The 27,430-nt window shown below is 36.8% G+C and overlaps 3 pseudogenes; 2 read left to right on the plus strand and 1 right to left on the minus strand.

Annotated features, from left to right (window-relative positions):
- Positions 1-13,317: 13,317 nt before the first annotated feature.
- Positions 13,318-24,417, plus strand: LOC113769826 (annotated as a pseudogene).
- A 482-nt stretch (positions 24,418-24,899) lies between these two features.
- LOC113769825 lies at positions 24,900-25,932 on the plus strand (annotated as a pseudogene).
- Positions 25,933-26,506: 574 nt separating this feature from the next.
- On the minus strand, positions 26,507-26,973 carry LOC113769965 (annotated as a pseudogene).
- Positions 26,974-27,430: the final 457 nt, after the last annotated feature.

Consider the following 27,430-nt stretch of genomic DNA (forward strand, 5'->3'; position numbering starts at 1 on the left):
AGGAACTCGGCTAATTACGAGTAAAGCGAGTAAAACGGATAAAGGTGACTTTAAAGTGAAAAGAGTCCATTAGGGCCGGTGGACGAAATAACTAGGGTTGATAAATTAAGTACAAAACTAACTTCAAAAAGGTTATTAAGTTTCCGACGGAAAATACCTAACTAGAACAATTGATAATCCAACTTGATAGACTAAGAAATATCGTTTTCGAATGGTAAAATGGTCACATTAGTTGTCTTGCGGAAATATACACATTTAACTAGAACTTAGCCCTCGAATCCTTATTTGAAAGATCCAATAAAATTCTCAAGGAAATACACCCAATTTGATACAAAATACATTTCCAAAACCACTTTAACTCATTCAATTTCCAAGAAAATAAATTGACGGCATAACAACAAACCAGAAAATGTAACTATAGCAAACCAGAAAATCAGGAAATGTAACTATATTAGCCCTAATAACAAAAACAGTTTTGGCCTCCTTATGCGGTAATGGCACAAAATGCGCTACGCTTATCGGATGAGGGTGTAAGACTCACCATCTCGAAGCTAAAAGACAGGGCTACAACAATGTAGAAGACCACTCAGTCCAAATCCTAGCACAACTAGGTCAAAAAGGCAGAATACCAAACCAGAACCGTAATTGCAGGTTTACAAATCACACAATGCTGTAATTCGCCCAACTCAGTCTACACAGGTCCAAATGCATTGATTCCAAAGGAATCTGATAGCTAAGACATCAAGATACATTTCATCAGAAGACACCAACATCCAAATCAAAAGCAATTCCAGTCAAAACAGACGATTACAAGCGCAGTTCGCACATTCTGATCACCCAGAACAGCAACAGTAAAAACGACATAACTCACTCTACACTACTCCAAATGACCTGAAATTTTACAGGCATCTCAAACACATCAATACCTACAATGTTCATGTTTTAAGCAAAGGCCAATTCGGCCTCTAACCATATGATCCAAAACCGGACAGAAAAGGGGGTTATGAAACCCTAACTTTTCACATTTCAATCCAAACCCAAAATTGATTGCAATTTCCTATCATATACATCCACTAGAGGCATAACCCCTTATTACCAACCATCATAAACATCCACAAGACCATGATCACATTAAACCAGAAAATTCCTCAAAAAAAAATAAAACTTCACCAATTCATTCCAAACCAAGAAATAAACCACAATTTCCAACACTATAGCCACCATTAGGCATAAATTAAACATCATTAGGTGTAAGAGGAAGTGTAAGCACCACTTACCAAGTAAACAAGAGAGAGGAAGTTGTAGAACACCTTAGCTTCTCCAAAAAACTTCACCAAACAACTCACTAGCACCTAATGGAAGGATTTTATGGAGTAGAAACTAGTTCAAGCAAGTGTTTTGGATGATTTGAGCTAGAGAATTGCCAAACTTTGAAGAGGTTTTTCTTCCTTCTTTGCTAGAGAGAGAATCGGCCAAGAGGTTGAAGACAAGAATGAATTTTGTGTGATTTTTGAGATATTTAAGCAATTGGTCAAAAGTCAAGAAAATGAATAGTAAGTCATAAGCTATTTCCAATACAATGGTGACACTTGTCACCTCCATTAAATGCATTTCTATCCTTTTGTTTCCTCTCACATCAATCACATCTCATTCTCTACTTATCTTTTAACACCCGATAAATTTCAACCAGTATCCGAAACTTAACCTAATTGGCCGAATTTTTCCGAACTTTTCGCACTAGTGGGTCCCACGTCCATTATATATCCTTAAGTTTTCAAAAACTACCCAATGCTAGAAAAATCATCTAAAAACTATAATGACCCATAAAATCCACCAAGAAAATTTTTCTAAGCCAGAAAATGCAGAAAACATGCAATTAAGGGGAAAAACCCTAGGAAAAATATTAGGGGATTACGGGTTCTCACAATCTCCCCCCCTTAGGAAATTTCGTCCTCGAAATTTTTCTCACCTTCATTAGCACCCGGCGAGTCCGGCACTGGTCGGTTATCTAACGCATATGCTTTGGCCGGTACACTTGTTCGGTTTCCCCTTTCTTTTCACGGTTTCGATTTAGTTCCATCCAGTGACTGAGTACTATTCTCACGTGGATGTCTTCTCGGACAATTGCTCACTTGATGCTCACTACTTCCACAAATCAAACATTTCCGCCCTTTCCGCCAACAAGCGTCCTCAGTGTGGTTGGCCTTTCCACAATAACCGCAAATCAAATGAGAAGTCATCTTTTGACTATCTTGAGAAATCTCCTTAGGTCCGATTTGACTTCCTTTGGTAGACCTCTCATCTATCGCTCCTATTGTCCATGGCGGATAGGATAACTGGCTCACCTTTTGCACTTTAGAAGGCGTCATCGTTTCACTAAACTCTTCCAATCCACTGCCTGATGCACCCCTTTTTCGAGTTTGGGAGGCTTTTACTTGTGCCTTGGCACTTTCGATTCGTTGAGCCTTCTCAAGGGCCTCCGTAAAAGTATTCACTTGCGCTGCTGCCAACGCCTCTTGAATGTCCAAATTCAGTCCCTGTATGAATCGTCTCACTCTTCGCCGTTCAGTGGCTACCAGTTCAGAAGCAAACTTGGATAACCTAGTAAATTTTGTCTCATATTCGGCCACACTTAATGTTCCCTGGCGTAGCCCAATAAACTCCTCCTCCCTCCTTTCTTGGACTAAAGGTGGAAGGTACTTTTCGTTAAATTCTCTTATAAAGTTTGCCCATGTCCAAATAGTCTGCTCTCTTTCCCATTTTGCTCGAATTACATTCCACCATGCTCGGGCCGGTCCCTCAAATTGAAACACTGTGAAGTTCACTTGCCTTTGTTCGGTGTAGTTTAAGGCTATGAATATATTCACCATGGCCTCTATCCATTGCTCAGCGATATCCGGATCAGGCCCTCCAAGGAATTTCGGAGGGTTAAACTTCTGAAACCTCTCTAGAGCCCGATCTTCTCCTATTTCGGGGTTCTGGGTTTGATTTACAGGCATTTGGCCTTGTTGGTCCACCAACCTTGTCAAAATGGTTGCCATCTGTTGAATTGCCGTCGCCATTTGGTCTCCGGTTGCATCTCTCGGTCCTTGTTCTTGTTCAGCGGACGTTTCCCTTTCTGCTCTAGGTTCTGGGGTCCGTTTAGTTCCACGACCTCGACCACGTCCCTGACTACGTCTCCCGTCCATATTTTTCCTTCCCGCTCTTTTTTTTTTTCAAAAGTAGTTTAATGAATACATGCAATAAGGTGACTCAAAAGTAACCAAAATTGAGGCACCAAGTACACAAGTAAACATATATGCACATAGCACTCCATATATCAAGAAAATAGGTGATCAATTACACAAGTACGTATCAAGTCAGGCATATATTCATATACTCAAATACACCAATGAACGTCATGTAATAAGAATATATAAGCGAATCAAACGAGGAGATGATGTGTCGTCCCAGTCTTAGCTAAGGTAACCCCATCCGGTCCCTCACGTCACTTACCATTCACACCAGATATCCCTTAACCTCTTGTACTCATTCCAGTCGAACAAAGCCTGTTCATGTTCCCACAATACAAGTCTCAAATACTTAGCACTACCTCAACTCTGGAGTACTCGGGTACGAGAATCCGAAATAAGATAATTCACCTCTCGAGCTGGCCAGTCCCAAGAGTAAACCATCTACAATCGGAATTCCTCCCAGACATACCTATCTATGGTCCTCAGATTCCACAGGAAAATTTAAGGCCTATAACGGTCACAACTCACAGCTTATGCTCGAACGAGCACTTAATCCTTCATACCTATTCACCACTCAGTCCAGGCTCACTCCGCGCAGAGACCACGCGAAGCAGGCTCTGATACCAACTGTAACAGCCCCACCTCCCCCTAAGGCGAACCAAAGGGTTCGGCGGACCGCCTGCCCAGCTCTCGCCGGGACTCAGTCAGTCACTATAAGAAAAGGGCAATAAAACCCACCAAGCAATCGAAATAACAATAATTCCAAGCTTAAACGTAAACTTATATACATACCCATCCCAAAAGCAATACTACTTATGTACAAAGGTTCTCTATTCTCCGTACTACCAGCCCACCAAACATTGGGGCGAGAACCATAACATAAGAGTCAAAAGTACTAGATCGGCTAGTCTATAAGTAGCTTCCGTCCTTGCACGTCTTCCCCTGCTAAGGAAAACAAAAACTAAAGGAATGAGCTGAAAAGCTCAGTGAGGTTCCGCACACATAGGCAACAAGCAGTTCCATGCATTCGTTACAGATAACCAAGAATTCCAGATACAGGTATAAGTGAAAGCGATAAACACATTCATTAAAAGGATACGTGCTCACAAGGAGCCATTCGTTCATTCATTCGTTCATTCATTCTCCTTTCGTTCCCTTATACCTTCAATCATTTGAAAATGCATTTTGTATACATAAAACCCCTCGTTCATTCATTCATTCATTCATTCACCCCGTCCCTGGCTTTTGGCCAGGCTCCACCAACCTACAAGGTAATACTCGAGTATACCGAAACGTTCACCCAAGTCCCTAATCGCCCGACCAAGTCCGCTTCTGGCTCGAGACGACCGGTAACAAGGGGCAATGGCCAGTTCAGCCCAAAGGCTTACATTCATGCACAAATAACATTTCAATCGTTCAATCATTGAAACTTTCACAATCATTTAGGCCGAGTGCGATAAAGTACACACTTGCCTCAAAAACTTGTTTTAGCAATCATTGAAAGCATTTAACATTTATCAATCATTCATACAAGCCATATAATCATGAAACATAACAAACAAGGAACACTCACCTAATTACGCAAAATAACGTGCAAAATATTCTTCCAGATATTACCCTCGGTCATCGAGAAAACCTAAGAGTTAACGAGAAAGAATATTACAAGTCATATAGCAAAACAAGTAAGTGACATAAAGGAACTCGGCTAATTACGAGTAAAGCGAGTAAAACGGATAAAGGTGACTTTAAAGTGAAAAGAGTCCATTAGGGCCGGTGGACGAAATAACTAGGGTTGATAAATTAAGTACAAAACTAACTTCAAAAAGGTTATTAAGTTTCCGACGGAAAATACCTAACTAGAACAATTGATAATCCAACTTGATAGACTAAGAAATATCGTTTTCGAATGGTAAAATGGTCACATTAGTTGTCTTGCGGAAATATACACATTTAACTAGAACTTAGCCCTCGAATCCTTATTTGAAAGATCCAATAAAATTCTCAAGGAAATACACCCAATTTGATACAAAATACATTTCCAAAACCACTTTAACTCATTCAATTTCCAAGAAAATAAATTGACGGCATAACAACAAACCAGAAAATGTAACTATAGCAAACCAGAAAATCAGGAAATGTAACTATATTAGCCCTAATAACAAAAACAGTTTTGGCCTCCTTATGCGGTAATGGCACAAAATGCGCTACGCTTATCGGATGAGGGTGTAAGACTCACCATCTCGAAGCTAAAAGACAGGGCTACAACAATGTAGAAGACCACTCAGTCCAAATCCTAGCACAACTAGGTCAAAAAGGCAGAATACCAAACCAGAACCGTAATTGCAGGTTTACAAATCACACAATGCTGTAATTCGCCCAACTCAGTCTACACAGGTCCAAATGCATTGATTCCAAAGGAATCTGATAGCTAAGACATCAAGCTACATTTCATCAGAAGACACCAACATCCAAATCCAAAGCAATTCCAGTCAAAACAGACGATTACAAGCGCAGTTCGCACATTCTGATCACCCAGAACAGCAACAATAAAAATGACATAACTCACTCTACACTACTCCAAATGACCTGAAATTTTACAGACATCTCAAACACATCAATACCTACAACGTTCATGTTTTAAGCAAAGGCCAATTCGGCCTCTAACCATATGATCCAAAACCGGACAGAAAAGGGGGTTATGAAACCCTAACTTTTCACATTTCAATCCAAACCCAAAATTGATTGCAATTTCCTATCATATACATCCACTAGAGGCATAACCCCTTATTACCAACCATCATAAACATCCACAAGACCATGATCACATTAAACCAGAAAATTCCTCAAAAAAAATAAAACTTCACCAATTCATTCCAAACCAAGAAATAAACCACAATTTCCAACACTATAGCCACCATTAGGCATAAATTAAACATCATTAGGTGTAAGAGGAAGTGTAAGCACCACTTACCAAGTAAACAAGAGAGAGGAAGTTGTAGAACACCTTAGCTTCTCCAAAAACTTCACCAAACAACTCACTAGCACCTAATGGAAGGATTTTATGGAGTAGAAACTAGTTCAAGCAAGTGTTTTGGATGATTTGAGCTAGAGAATTGCCAAACTTTGAAGAGATTTTTCTTCCTTCTTTGCTAGAGAGAGAATCGGCCAAGAGGTTGAAGACAAGAATGAATTTTGTGTGATTTTTGAGATATTTAAGCAATTGGTCAAAAGTCAAGAAAATGAATAGTAAGTCATAAGCTATTTCCAATACAATGGTGACACTTGTCACCTCCATTAAATGCATTTCTATCCTTTTGTTTCCTCTCACATCAATCACATCTCATTCTCTACTTATCTCTTAACACCCGATAAATTTCAACCAGTATCCGAAACTTAACCTAATTGGCCGAATTTTTCCGAACTTTTCGCACTAGTGGGTCCCACGTCCATTATATATCCTTAAGTTTTCAAAAACTACCCAATGCTAGAAAAATCATCTAAAAACTATAATGACCCATAAAATCCACCAAGAAAATTTTTCTAAGCCAGAAAATGCAGAAAACATGCAATTAAGGGGAAAAACCCTAGGAAAAATATTAGGGGATTACGGGTTCTCACAGCTTTCATGTTAGGGAAGTATATGATCTATTTAAATAAAGCCTGGTAGTATGTTTATTGATTAGAAGATGACTTTTCTAGTTTCTAATACAATCAAAAAATTAAATTTTATGGGTGTGCCTAGGATTGTTTATTGGTTGGAGAAATAGTTAATGAGCATACCTTAACTATCGAGATAGTAAGGAAAAACTGATTGTCATCGCATGTTTAGCAATTAGAACCTATTTATTAATGAATAGATAAAATAATTATTGCATCGATGAACGATTTTATGAACCACTTCCGAGGTTATTTCCTTGGTTAGAGATTGTTTATTCTTGATTTAAATTTAATTTGCCTTAGTTTAATTATTCTTATTCACGTCAATTATTTATTTTAGTTTTAATTTTTGAAAACCCCCATTTAGCTTTTACTTGGAAAAAGACAAATTTTCCCCCCAATTCCTGTGAAAACGATCCTACTTACCATTATATTTGAATAAATTTTTTTGTGAGTGGAAATTTATTGTTATACAGACTCGAAACCTGTCAATTTTTTATGCCATTGTCGGGGATTGGCATTAGAATATTTGTTTCTTTCTTAGTTTATTTTATTTTTTTCTAGTATTGTTGCCAGTTTATGCCTCGTTCTTCTCGTATAGGTGATTTGATTTTCAATCCTGAGATTGAGAAGATTGCATATAGGCTAAGAAAAGAAACTAGAATACGAAAGGGAGAACAGTCACCTACTGCTTCTCGAGGGTTTAACTTAGTTGTGGATTTGTTGGATTCTTCTAGTGATTCTGAGTAGGAAGAAGTCCTTATGGCAAATAATAATCGAACCTTAAGGAAGTTGGTTGCTCTTGATTTAAATTAGAGGTGGCAAATCAACCCAATTAACTAAATTTACCCATACCCACCAATGAATAGATGGGTATGAGTATTTTAAATTTTTGTATATAGGTATAAATGGATTATCCAATAATACCCATTTAATAAATGGGTATTATTGGGTAACCCATCAAACCCAATTAACCCATTTAGAATTCTTTTTCCCCCAAGTCTCTTATTTTCCCCCCACCCATTTTTTTTTTTTCAAAATTGTCATTTTGTCATGATGTTAACTACTTTTGTTTCATTATTATTATTATTATTATTTGTTGGTTTTATCTTATTATTTTATTTCCTCTTAGTTTGTTAACTTGCTCATTTTTACCATTACCAATTTATGATAAATTTTAGCCTATTTTCTTATCTTTCTAAAATGAAATTTTAAATTTATATATGAAAAAAATGTTAGGGGTTCAAAATTTTTAGATTAAGTTTTTAGATTAATTTTTATAGTACTTAGTTCAAATTTTTAATTCTTATTATTCAATTATTAAATAATAGGTAATTTTGTGACATCGAGTATAAATGAAAAAAAATTGGTAATTAGGCTTATTAAACATTATAAGTAAATATTTAAAACTAATGATGGGTACAAAGAGCGGTATAAATTGATAACTTAGTTTGCAAAAATGAATTTAAATGAGTTTACAAAAAGTTAAAATGAATGGGTTATAAATGGGTAATTGGGTTACCCAATTCATTTTTTGACTTACCCATTTACACTCATCTAATTAAATAGATATAAATGGGTTGATTCACTTATACCTGTTACCCATTTTACCCAACCCAAACCCGCCCAAGTCACCCATTTTGACCCCTCTAATGTAAATCAACAGCCTTTATGCATTACTTTTCCTGATTTTGCTGAAAATGTAATATTTGAATTAAAATTAGGATTAATTCATCTCTTGCCTTATTTTCATGGTTTGCCAGGTGAACAGCCCCATAAACACCTCCAAGAGTTCACCATTGTCTATTCAAATATGAAATCACCTGATGTTATAGGGGAATAGATAAAGATGCGAGCCTTCCCTTATTTCTTTGAAAGGAGCTACTAAAGATTGGCTATATTACTTGCCTGCATGGAGCATCACAATATGGACGGATATGAAGAAAAAAAATTTTGAAAAAATACTTCCCTACATCCCTTGCTGCCAATTTACGGAAGGAAATCTGTGGTATTAAGCAGAATCCTAAGGAGTCTCTCTACGAGTATTGGGAGAGATTCAAGAAGTTGTATACCAATTGCTCTCAACACCAGATAAGAAAGCAACTCCTTATTCGGTACTTTTATGAGTGTCTACTCTACAGAGACAGAAGTATCATCAACGCTGCAAGTGGAGATACTTTAGTGAAAAAAACCCCTCGAAAAGCATAGGAGTTAATCGAAGGAATGACTGAAAATTTCCAACAATTTGGTACACGAGATGATGTGTCAACTCGTCGAGTGAATGAGGTGTACATTTCATCACTTCAAGAGCAATTGTTTGAGCTAACTTCCATAGTTCAACAAATGGCAATGGGGAACATATAGCAAGTCAAGGCATACAAAATTTACAAGGATGTTAGCCATTCCACTAATGGATGCCCGATGCTACAACATGATAGTACTAAACAAGTGAAAATGACTGAAAATGTGCTCGTGCCCCAAAGGTAGTACAACCCTTACTCCAACACGTACAATCCGGGTTGGAGAGATCACCCTAGTTTCAGTTATGAGGAGAATAAGAAAAATTCCTTCCCCAGCAGACAACAAAGGTTTTAGCCATCTTACCTATCAAGACCTCAACCCTTTTCGTCTAATTTGAAAACATCTCTTGAGAAGATGGTCAAGACATTAGCTTCTAACACCATGCAACGTTAGTAGAATACCTTCCTGTTTCAATAGAACACCTTGCAGTTCCAACATAAGATGGATACGAGCATCTGAAATATAGACAATCAGATGAGTTAGATGGCATTTGTAATAAACTGCTTGGAGTCTCAAGGAAAAGGAAGACTTCATTCTCAGCCTGAGGTGAATCCAAAGAACATTAGCGCCATGACCCTCAAAAGTGGAAAGGAGATTGAAGGGCCAAACCTTACAATTTCGAAAGATAAGAGTGAAGATCAAATTGAGAAGGAGTTGGAAGAAGAAGGGTTAAGCAAGATAGCTCCTGAGGTAGTTTCTAACCTTTTAATTAAAATTAATACAAACTCACCACCTTTCCTTAATAAGTTGGAGAAGCCAAAAAGGCAAGACAAAGAGAAGGAGATCCTAGAGGTGTTTTAGAAGGTGGCAATCAATCTCCCTTTATTGGACGTGATTAAACAAGTGCCAAAATATGCTAAATTTTGGAAGACTTCGTTTGTCAACAAGAAGAAATTGAGAGGGAATGAGAAAATCGTGATAGGTGAAAATGTCTCAGCGATTTTACAAAGAAAACTACCACCTAAATGTAGGGATCCAGGAAGTAACGTCTATGAAGTAGATGATGATTACATGAACTACTGCAGTAGTTATTGTGGTTTGTTGAGATATCATTTTTTGTTAATGCGACTTTAGAACTGTAAAACATGTAGTAATTAATAGTACTGTTGGAATATCTTCTTCAATGGTGGGGCTTTTCATGTGGAAAATTTGGCTTTGAAGCTTTGTTACAAAATACGTGTATTACCGGAGTGTTTTTAATTATAATTTTTCTTAAATTAGTGGGGTGCTGAATGCTGAGTTATTAGATAGTGCTACTTTGGTAAATGAGAAGCCACCAAACACCCTGAAGTTTGAACATGAAAGTGAGCTTCAAATCAACTAATCATCTTCAAATTGGAGGGCTCTAGGTGTGAAACTTCAAGGAAGAAATCAACTAATAATTGCTATTTGAGGCCTAAGAGTGCTGGTGTAAGTGAAACCCTTCATCCCATTCCACCTTATTTTAGCATCCATTTTAACGATTGTCATGATTGTCACTTGAAACTATGGCTAATGGATGTGGCTGTTCCTTGGGAATATGAATCTTTGTTTCAAGAAATTGGAGCAATTATCTTGTAGTAGTGCATTTGCATCTTTTGCTCTTTTATGATAGTGTTAATTTTTACTTTTATTATTTTAAAGCTCTCTTAAACCACTTGCTTCGTCTGATAATGGCTTTCTTTTAAATAAGCTATCTTTCTTTGTAAAAGTTACTTTTTATAGCTACTGCATTTGACGGATCCTTCAGTGTAGTCTATACACAAATTTAAGAAATACTCAAAACTAATACACAATAAGATTGAACCGTGCATGGGCAAGGCCATGCAAAGTGTGGCACTATACACTAGTATATATATATATATATATATATATATAAAGACTAAAAGTTTTAAAGAAATGTATGCTTAACATGTTGAAAAAAAATTTACATTATGAGCACCAAATGGACTTTTTTAATTTTAAAATCTTAAATAACTTGAAGCCAAAACTTGCTTACTTATTGTCTATCATTATCTGAAAGCAATTTGAAAAAATAATTTAACTTACAATGATTTACATAATAGAGGAATTGTTAATGCATTTAAGGAGAGGGTTTGATTGGGTGGTAAAAGGCTCCAAAAACCTAAGATTAATGGTGCAGATTTGCTGCATTTTCTTGGCAAACTTTGTGCCATTAGACGACTCTTAATTCTGGAACTTTCCTCATGTTTTGGATCAATGCCAAGTGGCCTTGTACTGGAGGGATTGAAGGGAAAAAATGCAAGAAAAATGAAAGGAAAAAATGGATGAAATGGTGCCTGCAAAACCTTGTACTATTGCTCGGAGAAACCCAGCGCGCGCGATGCACGCGGGCGTGGGTTATCCAATTTTTTTTTTTTCAAAACTGACTTTGGTATTCTCTTTTTCTTTTTCTGTCTTTCTTTTCCTTTCTTTTCTTTTTTTGATTTTTCTAAAAATGATTTTCCTCAAGAAATAGAAACAAAACAAAAATAAATTAAAAAACAAACAAAATGATAAAATTTTGGTGTCTATAGTAAGGTGAGAAGAAATTTCTAAAAAAAAAAAACCAATTTACCAAAATCCGACAAAAGATAGTATGTTATACCCATATATCAAAACTTATAATATAAAAAAATAAATTATAACCAATTTATTTTCTTCGATTTTTAGAAAAAAATTCTTTCCCCTACATACAATATTATTTCGATTTGAAATATAAGCTCGTGCGTAGCACCAGTTAAAATGCTAGATTAGTATCTTGTGCCCCTAAAATTGTTGACTGCATCTAAATTAGTATTTTTCATAGACTTTAATGTAGATTTAAAAAAAAATCTCTGTAATATGTGTTTTTAGAGTTCTCAAAATTATTAAAAACCACCACCCTTTCCCTCATCTCTTAAACGGTAATGTTACTTTTTAAAATTTTTTATAGAATTGGTGTTGTTGTTATCATTATCTTTTTTTTTTTTTATCAAAAATGAATATTTCAACTAAAAATTTCCACATTAAAAGGCCAGTAGTACTTTGTTTTTTATTTAGAGATTTCATAAATGATATCATTCTTGATTTTTTAAATCCACAACCAATGAATATTATTTTCTTTTTATTTTCTATATAATTTGGCCTTTTTAGTTAGAATTACTAAGTTAAAAGATAAAATATTGTCATTTACTTTTTTACTTTTAGGAAGTTTGGCAATGTTTCCTCTTTACTTACTCAAATTAAAAAGGCATGAAAGCCACTTCTTTACTTATTTAAATTCAAAAGGTATGACAACCACTTCTTACTTAGGAAAATTTTATTTGCACTCCATTTTTTATTACTTGCACTCCCACCATTTGTATTATCATATAGTCTAATTAATGAAAACTATATGATTAAATGATCATGAAAGTGTGAATAACAAAAAAAGGGACTATAAATATTTTCCCTTACTTATTTAAATTAAAAAGACACGAAAGGATGTTATATTTATTATCTTTTATTATGGTCTTATAGAAGTCTTAAATGGAGTAGAATCGCAAATAACACATGCAATTGGGAAATGTGATGAGTTGAAATACGAAAATGTGGCAATAAGTATAAAAAATAAGAGTAGAGCATGCATACTAATTAGATTAAATGGTGCAGAACACGCATACTAATGAGTTAAAATCGCATTTCAACTGTAAAGGATAACATGCACATGCACATTAACTAACAATTTGAAATGAAATGATTTTAAAAAAGTAAACAACAATTTCAAATGTGAGGCGTAGATATGGAGGTTGAAAGGAATATATTTTATAAATTAAATTAAATGTGAAATGCTAGAAAAATGGAATTGGGAGTGGAAAGATATGTAGAGATTTTTTGTTAAAAATTTCTTGTCAAATTTATATAGATATAAATAGATTGTATGATATCCAAATGAGAACGGGTCAGCAGTATGCGGGGTAAATGTATTTTTTTGCATTGGGCCTTTTTGGGATTGCTTTTGTGTTGGGCCTGGACGCGTGATAATTTGATTGACCCCATGATTGATTGCCTAAAACTATCGCCCAGACCCGCATTTGTCACCCGGACTTCGGAGGGTGCTTTTCCAATTTCCGGCTAGCATTCAAAGATAGAGAAAGAGGAAAAACTGAGAATGAAGAGAGAGGCCGAAGTCTCAAAACCATTTTTGCCGGTGGTGCACCTGCTTTCTTTCTTTCTTTCTAGCGCTTTGACTAGACTACTACTACCATCTTCTGTTGCTGCTGCTTTCTGACGCACTTTCTTATGCATCATCAGGGTTAATGTACTTAACCAACCATGGAGATAAGCACATTGAATTATGCGGCCGGCGGTCACCCATTTCAGTTGTCCTCCACTTCAACGCCACCAACTATAACTGCCAAACACCACCTCCTCCTCAGCCCTGACACTCCTCCTCCTTCCTCTACTCTTTCAAACTTCTTTCTTCTCCCCGTGAGCCGCCCTTTTTCTCCATTTTCTTGCTTCACTTACATGTCTAAGCTCTCCTGCCATAAAAAATCCCAAAGGACCCCCATTTTAGCTTCCTCTTCTTCTTCTTCTGATTCTACTAGTAATGATAACCCTCTCGACCACTCCGCTTCCGATGCTGCTGCTGGCTTCTCTTGGCTCCATCTTTCTCGCCGCTTCTTTACAAATTTCAAGCAACAAACCGGTATTGAATTTCAACATGACGCTATTGCTACACTGGCTCAGCTCGCTGCTCCACTTCGTCGCTCCGTCCAGTTGCCCCACTCTGCGCTGGAAAGGTTTAGGTCCCACTTACTTCCCGATTTCGTCAACTGGAATAATTGGATCGCTGGAAGGTAATTTTAAACAATACACACAACTCTGTGTATTTCCGTTTATGCAATTCAATTTTTTTTCGGAGTTGTGAAATAATAATAATAAATGCATGGGTTGATTCTGTTGCTCTGCATACTTGGCACCATTGAATTATTAGCATCATTTTTTTTTCTTTTGGGTTTTTTTAAAAGTTCTTGATTGATGGCCCCTCTCAGTGTGAATCTCAACTAAGGTAATGTGCTTGTTTTCTTGTTTGGGTTTTCAGGACGTAAAGAATTGGGAAGCCAAGTGAATTGGTGTTCTAATTCTTTATGCACTTGTTATGGTGGTTTCTTCTTGAGGAATTTACAAGGCAATTCAAGCACCTCTTATTGATCGAGAAAGAAGAGAGCTGGCTGAGGCATATATGGAGACTCTCATTCCTGAGCCTACTCCCACAAATGTCAGAAAGTGTGTGCGACTTTTCCTATCTCACCTGATTTTAGTTTGGAAGAGTACGATTTCAGCTCTCACCGAGGAGCACATGACTTGAACAGTTACTATGACACGAATCTTCTGCATATTTACTTTTATATACATGTTCCAATGTTACCTGATGACATACTTATGACTTCCTTGATAATGTTTGTCATTTGACTGTCTCAATACCCGCCGCCATGATTTTTTTCTTTTATTTTTTAAAGTGCCTTTTGATTGCACTCGTTATCTCAGATGTTTCTTCTTTAATGCAGGTTCAAAAAGGGTTTGTGGAGGAAGACAACTCCAAAGGGCCTAAAACTCAAAAAGTTTATTGAAGGACCTGATGGAACGCTTGTTCATGATAGTTCTTTTGTTGGGGAAGATGCATATGATGATGATGATCATCCCTGGGAGAGTGTAAAAGAAATTATAGACCAAGATGTGAAATTGAACAAAGAAGAGAAGAAGGTTTTGGAAGAAGATTTAACAATTTTGGGTGAGTTTGCAAGTCTGTTTTTCTTCCCTCAAGTTAGTGGGCATGCTCCTTTTACAGACACCCGTTAAAATAAGAAAAGGGAAAAAGATTAATGTTTTTAAATCTTCATTTAACAAGGTTCCTGGGTACATTAATTTTTGGCTTGATGCATGCTTTTTTTTTTTAATTGTTTTTATTAAGGACCTGGGACTGGATATTGAGTTGTTTTCTATGTTTTAAGTTAATTAAATTTTAGCTGATTTGGTAATTTAACGTCCTATGTAGAGTTAGTTTATAGAAAACATAAGGATGGAATGTTTTATCAGCAAATATTTTTTGTACAATGTTTCCATTATGTCCTGGTGGAATTCCCGGCTTTAACTATTTTCTTTGACCAGTTGTTTACATGTGATTATGTTGTAAGTAAAATTAATGGACTTCAACTGACCAGTGAAGATGCAAGAAGAAACAAGTGTGGAAATGCTGTTGTTTGGTTTGTTATGTCTCTTTTACATACCCGAAGGACTAAACAAAATCAGCATTACTTTGGTAAAAATTGGAGCAGCAAACTTGGATTTGGCATGAATCTGATTTTTTTTTTTTTGTGAGTAGTACAAAGTGGAAATTTGATGGGGGTCAAGATGCTGTTAGGTGCCAGCTGCCGCCTTAAGTGCCCCACGATCTGCGTGATGGCCTGTTAATGTGGTTAAATAGCTTTTTTAACAACCTTCTTTTGTAGGAGAAAATCAGGAGAGTCGAGGAACTTGGCGTGAAAGGCTTCAAGCATGGAATGAAATCCTTCAGAAGGATAAGTTAGCTGAACAATTACATTCATTGAATGCCAGATATGTAGTCGAGTTCGATATGAAAGAAGTTGAGAATAGCCTGTGCAAAGATGTTCTTGAAAAGGTCAAGAACAACCACGGAAACCGAGCGCTGTGGATTTCTAAAAGATGGTGGCGCTACCGCCCTAAACTTCCTTACATGTATTTTCTTCAAAAACTTGATTCTTCTGAGGTAATGATTCTAGTAGTTCATCCTTCTGTGTCTGTCTTCATCTTGCCATTTAGGAAATTGGCGAATCTTTCCTCACGCATTTCCGCACTGATGAGGGAGAGAACTTGTAAAGTTCACAGACATGAAAAGATACTTGGTAAAAAAAATGATGCAGATGGAGCAATGTGATTTATGTCATGCTTGTGTATGCATAAAACTTGAACTGTGCAACGCTTTCTTGACTGGTTGGCTTCCATTAGTGGGAGTGTGAGATGTTAGATTTCATTGATGAACTCCAGTGGGAGTGTGAGATGTTAGATATCTTTGATATCCCTTTTTTGATGCTAGGTGCAATAAATTGTTGGGGTCAACTGTAGAAATCAGGCTATGATTTGTGTTTGATTTTTGCATGTCGCTGCTATTGTTTTCGCAGAAGACCTGAAAAGGTTGTATGTGACAATGAGAGAAGGGTTCCCAATGGAGTATATTGTGAGCTTTGTAGCTCTTGGTTATGGTTCAGCTGAAATTGTATTCTTTTTCATTTGAAATTGCTTATTGATGCATTGTACTTTCTCAGGTAGATATTCCACTTGATCCTTATTTGTTTGAGATGATATCAAGTTCTGGAGCTGAAGTTGATCTCCTCCAAAAGCGGCAGATTCATTACTTTCTTAAAGTTGTCTTTGCTTTGCTGCCTGGCATACTGATATTGTGGTTCATAAGAGAATCTCTGATGCTTCTTCACATCACTTCAAGACGTTTCCTTTATAAGAAGTACAATCAACTCTTCGACATGGCTTATGCTGAAAATTTCATTTTGGTAAATTTTATTTTCTCTAAATTTGTAGTTTCCTCGTCGTCTTGAGTTTATTTTTGATCTCTTATTCTGCCACTTTCTCAGCCAGTAGGGGAAGTTGGGGAAACAAAGTCTATGTACAAAGAAGTAGTACTGGGAGGAGATGTCTGGGATCTACTAGATGAGTTGATGATATACATGGGAAATCCCATGCATTATTATGAAAAAGAAGTGAAGTTTGTGCGGGTGAGCTTCATATGTTGATAACTAAACAGTGGATAAAATATGCCAAGAATTAAAGAGTTGTAATTTTTTCGTGTCATATTATCTGCTTTACAGGGTGTGCTTCTCTCTGGACCTCCTGGAACAGGCAAAACACTTTTTGTCTGAACTCTTGCAAAGGAAAGTGGGTTGCCTTTCGTTTTTGCTTCTGGTGCAGAGTTTACAGACAGTGAAAAAAGTGGTGCTGCAAGAACAAATGAAATGTTTTCTATTGCTAGGAGAAATGTAAGTCTGGCCAGTTTGAAAACCACGTTCGATATCTTATAATGTAAATCGTGATGTAGGCTTGTGGTTAAGCTTCTTTTTTCCTTGTGTTAGAACAAAAGTTTGATTCAGACCATCTCCATTCTCCTCTCCTCTTCATTCCTTTCTCCCACCCTCTGCTTCTGAAACATCTTGATACAAAGACTACTGTGTCTCCTAAATTTCCCTTTTGCGTGTTTGATGTTTCCATGCTTTATGTTTAACAGTTCCCCATTATTTTTCTGTTGATCATGTTCTTATACATGAAATTTACTAAAGATCATCAGGCAAGAATTCTCTGCCTTTGGAGCTTTTGGAAAAACACATTCTGATTTTCATTAGTTTTGTTTTAGGATTTTTTGTGTTTAAAATTTTTCCCCCCAAAAAACCTTTGATGCCTTTGTGCTATGTCTAGGAAGAACAAAATTTAATCTTCCTTCTTTATGCAGGCTCCTGCTGTTGTTTTTGTTGATGAGATTGATGCTATTGCTGGGAGGCATGCCCGAAAGGATCCACGAAGAAGAGCAACATTTGAAGCTCTTATTGCTCAGCTTGATGGAGAGTTAGTGTCTTCCTTATGCCACGACTATATTGCTTCTGCGTATCTAAGTATTGATCTGGCAGGTTTATCTTTTTAAGATTTAGGATGTTATTTCCCAGAATCCCCAAAATTTTGACCACAGCACTTTGTTTGCTTGAGATTCAGTTTTTGTGAATCCAGGAGGAATTGTCCACATACAAGTGATTGTGAGGGAAATTCATAGTGATGATTCGATGTGTGTGGTGTTTCATGTTGTTCCATCTTGGTCTCCTAGTGAAGGATGTTTAGTAGCATGGTAAACTTTTTAAATCTATAGGGTTGTGTGCTCAATCAGAATTCAACTGTAAGAGAGAGTTCCTGTTTTTGTTACAAAGATCATATTACAAGACTGTATGTGATGTAAGACTTAAAACGACAGACTTGCTAAACTGAATAATATTTATGCTGCTTTCATGTGATTAATAGATGGTGAATGTTTATGCATTTTGATGTATTGTTGCCATGCACTAGGGAAGAAATAGTGGAGCTAGTTATGGCTTCTCTATTTATTAGTAGTTTCAAGTTAGAATTTCTGACTATTTCATAACTTCACTAAAATTAGTGTTTCCACATTGCATATTGTTGTACTTCTGATTGGATGTTTATCAATCATGGGAACATGTTGTAATGGAATAAAGATTGGCAAGGAGAAGGAAGGGGTGGGAGTAGAAAGAGAGAGATGGATGTAGGGATAGAGTCAATTTCACAATTTTATAATTGTCCATATTGAAATTTGCAGCTGCTGTTTAGTAATTTCAAGTTTAATATTACCACTTACAAAGGGAAGTCTGTTGTTCCCAGGAAAGAAAGAATAGGTGTTGACAGGTTCTCATTGAGGCAAGCTGTCAAATTCATCTGTGCTACTAATAGGCCAGATGAATTGGACCTAGAATTTGTTCGGCCTGGACGTATTGACCGTCGTTTATATATTGGATTACCTGATGCAAAGCAACGTGTACAAATTTTTGGTGTGCATAGTGCTGGTAAACGACTTGCAGAGGATGTTGATTTTGAGAAGGTATAATGTGTCTAATTGCTGAACTCTTGTATCACTCCACTGATTTTACAACTCCTCCGAGGTATCATATGGAGGGTTTTTTTCAATCTCTTTCTATGCAGGTCGTGGTCCCCTTCCATTTAATGTATCAGTGGGAGGAGAGTCTTGTTTTCTTTTGTCTGCTACTATTTAATTAAGAATTTACTCTCCCGCCCTCTCTCTCTGTTAAATATTTTACCTCCATGGGGCTTTGGAGTAAAGGGGCTTCTGACTAAAAGGTCTGGAGAATGGTTTACTTATGACAATCTTGTCTCTTTACTTGTACAGCTTGTATTTCGTACTGTTGGATATTCAGGAGCGGATATTAGAAACCTAGTGAATGAAGCTGGAATAATGCCGGTAAGTTAGTCATCTCTGTGCTTTACAAGCTATATTTCTGATCTACTGTGTACATATTCTGGTGACCTCTGTTTTAATGGATGGAATGGAATAATGAACATGGAAATGTTTTATTGTTCAAGAGAAAGCTTTCAGAATTAAAAAAGTTTTTATCACCATGTTTTGTGGATTACTTGTTGGCAGATCTCTTATCCTTTTGCATTTGAATTCTTAAATCCTGATTATTGAGATTAAGGCTTAATCCTCTGATATTATTTGTGTAATGGATAAATTAAATAACTTGAGTTTCAAAATGTACAGCCTTCCTAAACTGCAGCTGATGTTTAAAAGTCTATCTCAAGATATATATTTGGTTAAACATGAGAACTTAAGATGCAACTCAGATATAATATTTACTTCCCAACCCTCCCTCCCTTTTTTGTGAGCTCAACGTATTAAATCCATGCAGAAAGATCTTCAAGATGTTGAGGCTTTCTCAACAGTTGGAACTTTTCATGACCTTTGGCTCTAGATATGATTGTTGTCTTCTATTTCACTTGTATTGTATACATACAGATGATGAACAAAATACTCTTAACAGGCTTTTTCACTACTTGTACAGGTGAGAAAAGGGCATACTAAGATCTACCAGCAAGACATTGTAGATGTATTGGACAAGCAACTGCTTGAGGGTATGGGTGTGCTTCTCACGGAGGAAGAGCAGCAGAAGTGTGAACAAAATGTAAGCATGTTATTCATGCAAACTAATAAGAGTATCGCTGCAAACATTTTAAGATCCTTCTAGATGTTCTTTTCATCACATGTTTAATGCGTTCACGTAATAGGTGTCTTTTGAAAAGAAAAGACTTCTGGCAGTACATGAAGCTGGACACATAGTCTTGGCACACTTGTTCCCTCGTTTTGATTGGCATGCATTTTCTCAACTTCTACCTGGTGGCAAGTTACAGCTCCTGTTGTGAACATTTGTAGCGCTTAATCTTGCCTGAGTTGTCTCCAACACTGTTCCTTGTTCTATTGAAAAGGAAACTGCTATATCTGTGTTTTATCCTCGAGAAGATATGGTTGATCAAGGTTATACAACCTTTGGCTACATGAAAATGCAAATGGTAGTTGCTCATGGTGGGCGATGTGCTGAATGTATTGTATTTGGGGATGATATTACTGATGGTGGACAAGATGATCTGGAGAAGATTACAAAGGTAAGTAAATAGTTTCAGATCTATTTCTGAAAGCAGATAAGAAGCTGCTTCACTGATGGGCGAGTTTTTAAGTATCTGGGTTGGAGTTAAATGGGGACCTATCTCTTCAGCTTGGTAATAATTTCCATTTTCCCTTTAGATTGCTCGAGAAATGGTGATAAGCCCTGGAAATCCTAGGTTGGGGCTTACAGCTTTGACAAGAAGACTTGGACTGGTTGAGAGACCAGATAATCCTGACCGTGAGCTTATTACATATAAGGTAGTTTTTTTTTTCAGAATTTTAAGCTTCATTGTAGGAATTCCTTTTGCTTAAGCATGATCACATCCTTAATTTTTCTGAGCAACTAATTATGCTGCTTCAACTTGTTATGGTGATATAGTGGGACGATCCTCATGTTATTCCTGCTGATATGACAGTTGAAGTTTCTGAACTATTTACCAGGGAGTTGGCAAGAGTAAGTGAAGTATCCCTTTGTGATTGTTTCATGTTTCTTGGAGGACATAGCCCTTTGTGATGGTTTCATGTTTCTTGAAGGACATATCCCTTTGTTATGGTCTCATGTTTCTTGAAAGACATCCTGAATCTTTTTGCACCCAAATGTGGTTATTGCTTTGCTCATATAAAGGTTATTCTGGTTTGAGATAAGTGAAGAATATAATTCAGTTACTTCTCACATCCAAACCACTTTAGATTTATAGACCTTGGCAGGTGGAAGATATGGAAGTCTTGAACATCCTTGTCTGCTACTAAAATCAAACATGTTTCCAGGACTATTAAGGAAAGGAAAGTCGAGTTCAAGTTTGTGTTATTGTTACTACCTTCAGCTTTCTTTTAAGCTAAACTTTTCCAGATATGAAGAAACTATGTAACCACAAAAGGATAACTTTATGAGAATAATTTTCATGACTAGATATTTTTTCTGTTCATAGCAAAATGAGAGTGAAACCCATAACATCACTAAGGTGAAATAATTTTATAGATTTACTTTGTGGAATCAGATTATACTGCCGAGCAAAACAGATATGAGGAGGAGGGTCTCCAATGCACTTTCTTCTCTATATATTGCATATCTGCAAATTCAGTGAAAACTATAATTGCTTATGTTGCAGTACATTGAAGAAACAGAAGAATTTGCAATGAAGAAATTAATGGAGAACAGGCACATACTAGACATGATTGCAAAGGTACTTCTTGAACACTCAAGGATAACTGGATTGGTGAGTCATTATTTACGTTTCATTCTTCTCGTCTGTGGCTTTGAGACATATAACAAATATTATCCTTATTGGCTAATTTTTCGTTCTTTTTGTCTCTCCCATTTGTGTTATTCTGATGAATAAATACGTTTGGAGCTGCATGAATAGATCATTTACTTTATAAGAGTCTGATTAACTGCCTCATGCATTCATGATTTAATATAAGTCCTCTTGCAGGAAGCTTCTTTGTCAACATGTACTCTTGGTATTGCTTAAAAGATACTGTCTTGCAGTCTGTGCATAGATCTATGTATTTATGTATGAACGTATGTATGTATAAATGTCGAATAATAGCTTTTGTTTAGAAAAGGATTTATATTAATGTTTCCCAGATTTTTTTCCGTTTCCTTCTTGACTATTGCATTGGGCTAGTCAGCGTACTATACCCCCAAGAAAGAACAATATCATATAACAAAATAAGTTTGACCAGACCTAGCAAAGGTTTTCTAGGAAAGTCAGCTATGTATACACCTCTGCAACTACATCAACTTGCTTTTCTGGATGGAAGTTTATAAGAAGATATTCCCTGCAGGAAGTCTTGATGTTAACTATTTTGATGTTAACTGTCTATATGGTGATTTTTCTTTGCGGTGCTTTGTGATAATTAAGTAGTGCTTAATTATTGTGTTCTTTCTGATTTGCTCAATGATGGATTCTTGTTTGACCTAAACCTTCTGTGTCTAGATTTGCAATGGGATAAGGTATTTTCAAGTATTTGTTTACCACTTTTTGTTAGTGAAAAACTAAGAAGGATTTGGGATTGTGGTGTTAGCTTTTTTGGTGCTTTCTGTTTCTGTTCTCAGGAAGTTGAGGAAAAGATGAGAGGACAATCGCCACGTATGTTTGAAGATTTTGTGAAGCCTTTCCAAATAAATTTGGCTGAGGTAGTATTCCTTTCTGTATTTCCTTGTTATATTGACAAAGCCAATAGTACTATGTGAAGCTTTAGTCACTGAAGCGTCTGTTATCTTTGTGATATATATTATGATAATATTATAGCTCAGGAAAATGCATTTGATCTTCTAAAACGCGGCTCTGTTTCTCGGTCTCTCTGGCTCTGATTTGTGTCTTTTATTGAAATGTCACATCAATGCCCAAAGATATAACCAGTTGAACAATCTTTATTCATCTCCATCCAATCTTTTGTTGTGCAATGTAGCTTTGGTGATTGAGTGCAAAGAAACTTGTTGACTTGGAATGTCCTGCACTTTTGTTACCATGGAGAATGTTTTCTAGATAAATTATTTTTGGAAATTGATTCAGCAGCTTTTCATTGTGGTGACAAAACTACAAAATTGTTTTGCATTAGTTGATGTACTTGATATCTTTGGTTTGTGGTTTTTTTTTTATTTTAAATTGAAGTCTCGTGTTCCTGATTACTATAAAGCTATTTTTTCTTCCTGTTAGGCAAAGGTGTAGCCTGTACGTGTGTTAAGTGAGATCCTTGTGATTTGTGAGAGCAGCATATATTGCTGGTGTTTTATGTCTGCATTCTTTCTGCCTAGATATAGATACTGTTTGTACGTGTTTATTTGGGTCTACTGTACATCCTTTCTTGCCATGTTTTTTAGTGTCAGCTAAAGTACATCACTAGTCCAGCTCTCAAGTCATAGAAGGCTGTTATTTAGTTAAAGGCTAAATTGTTATTTTGAACTGTGAGAGTACCATTTATCCTTAACTTCGTTTTCAAAATTTCCATACCATTGGCCTTCTGATTTCTCTAAAGTGCAAAGTGATACAGTGTTTGAAGGATGAATTTGCTATTCTGACAGCCTTGTACTAGTACACATTCCGCATATTTTTCTTAGTGATAAGGGCTTTTCATTTTAACGTTAGATTATCATGTGTAATTTTTTAAATCCTTTATGTTGAATTCTGCCAGGATGGACCATTGCCTCACAATGACCATGTGCGTTATCAACCGCTGGACATCTATCCTGCACCACTTCACAGATGCTAGGTAGGGGTTCATCCTCCCAAATGTGATTGGTTGGGATTCATAGCATAAATTCTTGAATTAAGAAAAAAAAAATATATTATGGGATTCGAGAAGGACAAAGCAAGTTCATCCTCGTATGTCCTGAACGTTCCTAGAGAAGATACTCCCTTAGTTGCCCCTAATGGCTATCATCTCTCTTCCCAGAGCAAGACTTTTACTAATGTCTTCATAGCTATAGTGGGAGCAGGTGTCCTTGGCCTACCCTACATATTCAAGAGAACAGGGTGGGTGATAGGCGTCCTTATGCTCTCCTTGGTAGCCTTCCTCACGTACCACTATATGATGCTCTTAGTCCACACGCAGAGAAGACTTGAATCCAGTCTTAAGTCTCCAAAGATCAAAGATATAATCTTACGACCAATTTTGGGCAGGGACTATTGAGCAGCCTTTGTGTAGTTGGGTTTGTGCATTAACCTATTCTTTACTTTCTCACTGATGCTGAACCCTGTTTATGAGGTGGTGGAGAGGAGATTTTGTGAAGCCAGGTATTGCTTGTGGATGAGATGGGTTGCGGTATGGGAGTGACAGTGGTGGCTCTCCTGGTGCCAAATTTTGCTGATTTCTTTTCTCTAGTGGGGAGCAGTGTATGCATTGTTCTGGGTTTTGTTTTGCCGGCTTTGTTTCACTTGATTGTGCACAAGGAAGAATTGGGGTGGCAAGGTTTGGCTCTAGAAGTGGCAATTGTAGCACTGGGTTTAGCATTGCCGTCTGCGGAACATGGACTTCCTTGATAGTAGAGCATGATAAAATTTTCAGTGTTTAGAATTTTATTAGAATTATTGTTAAATAAAATTCCACAAAATAGTAGCTTTACTCCAGAATCTTTAAATATAAATTACGCAAAATTCTAAAATGCAATTAAGTAATAAAAAAGGGTAAAAAGATAGGTCGCTCATGAATTCCGGCAGCCAATGTATTCTTACAATTACTGCTTGAGACAGTGGCAACACTATCAAAATTGTAACACATCATTTCTAGGGCTTGATTGGATTTACGAAAAAATGACAAAAATTAAAATTTTGGAGTTCATGATGAAACATGCAAGAGAGGGAGAGATAGTTTATCGTCTATTGGATGACAAATTTGATTTTTCCAGACATTGATGACCAAGACAGGCTATGACACTGTAACTTATCAATTTTATTACCAAAGTTACTATTTTTTTTTTTTTAAGAATTGAAGTTCAACGTCGACACTTTTTGTTTTTGTTTTCCTTTTTTTTTGGGAACAATTTGACAAATGGATGGATGGATATCCAAATGAGGACGGGTCAACAGTATGTCCTAGTGAATGTAATTTTTTGTGTTGGGCCTTTTTTGGGATTACTTTTGTATTGGGCCTATTTGGATGGTGGTTTATGCTTTTGAAGGGATCAAAATGGTATTGCCGCTGGAGTCACAAACGAAGGAGAAGCAGCAGTTTGTGAGAATCCTGGGCTGGGCAGTGGCCTCATCTCCTTAATGTATGGAGGAATTGGAATTTTGGGGTATTTTACTCTCGTGTGAAGAGACCAAAGGTATAATCATGACCAATTTTGGGCAGGGACTATTGAGCAGTCTTGTTCAGTTGGCTTTGTGCATTAACATATTCTTTAATTTCCTACTGATGATGAACCTTGTTTATGAGGTGGCGGAGAGGAGATTCAGTGAAGCTAGGTATTGTTTTGTGGATGAGATGGGTCATGGTTTTGGGAGTGACGGGCTCTCATGGTGCCAAATTTTGCTGATTTCTTGTCTCTAGTTTGGAGCAATGTATGCATCGTTCTAGGTTTTGTTTTACCGGCTTTGTTTCACTTGATCGTGCACAAGGAAGAATTGGGGTGGCAGGGTTTGGCTCTGGATGTGGCAATTGTAGCGTTGGGTTTAGTATATGCTGTCCACGGAACATGGACTTCCATGATGGAGATTATGGCAGCCAAGGCTTGAGAAACAAAGCAGAGAATGGACTTGTATGCAGAAATTTTTTTAATTTTTAATTTTTAAAATTTTGCCTTGCTTAGTACACTTATTTCTTGTACTTTCTAGTTTTCAGTTTCTTGGTATTGTTGCTATGTTGGACGAGTATGTTTGGCACTTGTTACCATTTCAGCCCAATCAGAAGAAAGCCCAATAGCCACTTGAGGGAAGTAGCAGGAAGAAGTAGGTGCTTTCCAGAATCAAGGTGGATATGTCATAAAGGGGCCAAATTTGTTATTAGTAGTATAAAGACGTTTCGTTACAAATATGTAATGGGAGAATATCTACTGGACATGTAATATCAAAATAGATTGGTTGTTGAAACGAGTCTAGGACTTGTCTCTTGGTGATGCAAATTGGAAACAAAAAGTTTATGATGCGCGTTTGTTATTAATGATAATATAAGCAAGCAAATGTTCATTTGTAGTACTAAGAAAGCTGCATTACATCGGTCGATTTTACACAAGCAACGTCAAATTAAATCTCCCACAACGCAATGCAACATGAACTTGGAAACTAATAATTGCACTTGACATTTCAAGACTCGAGCATCCCAAAGAAAAAATATTAATAAAATCATTCCATCAAAGAGTATGAAAAATTTTATAGTACTAAAATCTAACATCCCACTCCATTCACCGTGATTAAATTGCTCCGAAAATGGTACTATTGGTAGTATTGTACTTAATTTAAGCTTAACAGTACTCTCTCGACCACCAAAGTCTTAAACCCACCCAAAAAAAAAAAAAATTCATTGAAGAAACACAACAAAGGAAAGAGGGAGAGAAAGCATAAGAAAAAAAAGAAAAAGGTAACAATGAAGCAGCAACGGAATGGCACGAAACTAAGACATCAGGAGCAGCAGCAAAAAGAACCAAAAAAGGAAAAAGAAAAATCTAATCAAGCTCCTTCTGGACTTTAATCCCTATGGAATTAGCAGTTTTGATGATAGACTTACAAATGGACTCTAGAGGCATATACTGGCAATAGGAGTCATGCTGCTTCACCTTGGCAATCTCGTACATGTGCTTCAAGGTCAAGGAGGAAGCCGTCATGTGACCGGGGTGCCCGCTACCCTTCTCCAACCCCACTGTCTTCTTTAGGTACCACGTGATCGATGGCGACCTGATAGTGAACTCGAAGGTGTTGTCCTTGAAGCCTGATATGACAACGGCCAAGGGAGTGTCGAGCTTGTACTATTGGATCCTAGCGTTGAAATCCTTGCAGAAGGCCATTAGAGTGAGCCTGTATTGACCCAATGCCGGCCTCACCGGAGATGCCGGCCGAACTCCCCCGGTGGAACGGTTAAGCGGATCATCACCGCCACTGGCCGACGGGTCAAGATCTCCTTCAATGTCGACATTTTTTATGGGAATTTCCAGATGCTTCAGTACCAGTCTTTGAAAACAAGAATTCACAAAGTAAATTAGGTCCTTGGTTTCATAAATAGATATAGCTTTTTCACCTTTTACAAGATCAACATATAGTTATATTCCAAGAAGACACACTATCTGCCAAGTTTGTCTATTTATCAACTATTCACATAAATATGGTAGAAGTACAACTACTGTAATCCAAGACAACAAGAACAAAATCTAACTCGATCGAAATTGAAAAAAAAAAAAGCTTTATAGATTATGTTTTCTATTACACGACAACAAAGAAGAATGCTGGAGAGCTCATTCGACCAAAAACTGACATTTCCAATGCCCTTTTTTAATTGACTGTCCAACAAATATGCGTTTGTGAAATGTACATGTCTAATGATATATTAATTAATTAATTAACTACTAATCTCGTTTTTTGATAACAGCCTCAGA

This window comes from Coffea eugenioides, chromosome 5 (assembly GCF_003713205.1).
Source record: "Coffea eugenioides isolate CCC68of chromosome 5, Ceug_1.0, whole genome shotgun sequence".
NCBI lineage: Eukaryota > Viridiplantae > Streptophyta > Magnoliopsida > Gentianales > Rubiaceae > Coffea > Coffea eugenioides.